At 42.1% G+C, this 1,054-nt stretch overlaps 1 non-coding gene across 1 annotated transcript; it reads right to left on the bottom strand.

The window, feature by feature from the left end:
• Window positions 1–601: 601 nt before the first annotated feature.
• Window positions 602–674, bottom strand: TRNAN-AUU (transfer RNA asparagine (anticodon AUU)). The gene has a single exon. It is a non-coding gene; the product is annotated as a tRNA-Asn (tRNA).
• Between the last annotated feature and the right edge of the window lie 380 nt (window positions 675–1,054).

Raw genomic sequence — 1,054 nt, 5'->3', positions numbered from 1 at the left:
ATAAAATGCAGTTATCGAAACATGCACAACAACCTGCCCACAGAGATTACAAATGTTATGCAGTGCCATGAAACGAGAGTCGAAACTTCACTCGCAAGTCGTACATTACAAATTGTCGATTTATTCCCACATATGTTGTAAAGGGCTGTTCAGATATAATTGGGTTTAGGACAAACACTGTGTTCGGTGCACTAGTTTGGAAACAAGCCAGGTAAATGAGTTTTGCTGTCTTCATGCCAAATGTGCTTAGTGTGTTGGAAGAATTATTTTATGGTTTAGTAGAAATTAAGGATAGACCCAACATATTTCACGTCTATATAAAATATATAAATTTCCAGTTTGACAATTAAAATATACCATACCCCTTTTAAGTAAAGACTGTTTACGTCGTTTTTCAAGCCCCAACAATTACTGAACAGTAGGTACGTAAGCATTATGCAAATCAAACTTTCAAGTATAACTCCCTGTAAAGTTGGTTTGAATAATTTCGAGGGAAAAATTGTTCAGTGGCCGGGTATCGAACCCGGGACCTTTGGTTAAACGTACCAACGCTCTACCAACTGAGCTACCCGGAAACTCTATCAATTTCGAAGGAAAGTTGTTCCGGGGCCGGGTATCGAACCCGGGACCTTTGGTTAAATGTACCAACGCTCTACCAACTGAGCTACCCGGGAACTCTACCTTAATTTCGAGGGAAAAATTGTTCCGGGACCGGGTATCGAACCCGGGACCGTTGGTTAAACGTACCAACGCTCTACCAACTGAGCTACCCGGGAACTCTACGGTTGTCAGCCCATTTTGAGGTCTGTGGATACAGAGGGAAAAATTGGGTCCCGGAACATTTTTTCCCTCGAAATTAAGGTAGAGTTCCCGGGTAGCTCAGTTGGTAGAGCGTTGGTACGTTTAACCAAAGGTCCTGCGTTCGATACCCGGCCCCGGAACAATTTTTCCCTTGAAATTATTCACTTTATTATATTGTTGCGTCAACGACATAGCCATGAAATAATAGCAATGGAAAATAGAAAGAGCCACGGAAGATCTCTTGAGCTTTGCC

Source organism: Periplaneta americana, chromosome 1 (genome assembly GCF_040183065.1).
Source record: "Periplaneta americana isolate PAMFEO1 chromosome 1, P.americana_PAMFEO1_priV1, whole genome shotgun sequence".
NCBI lineage: Eukaryota > Metazoa > Arthropoda > Insecta > Blattodea > Blattidae > Periplaneta > Periplaneta americana.
The sequence above is the reverse complement of the archived record's forward strand: the minus strand, read 5'-3'. Positions and strand labels throughout refer to the sequence as shown.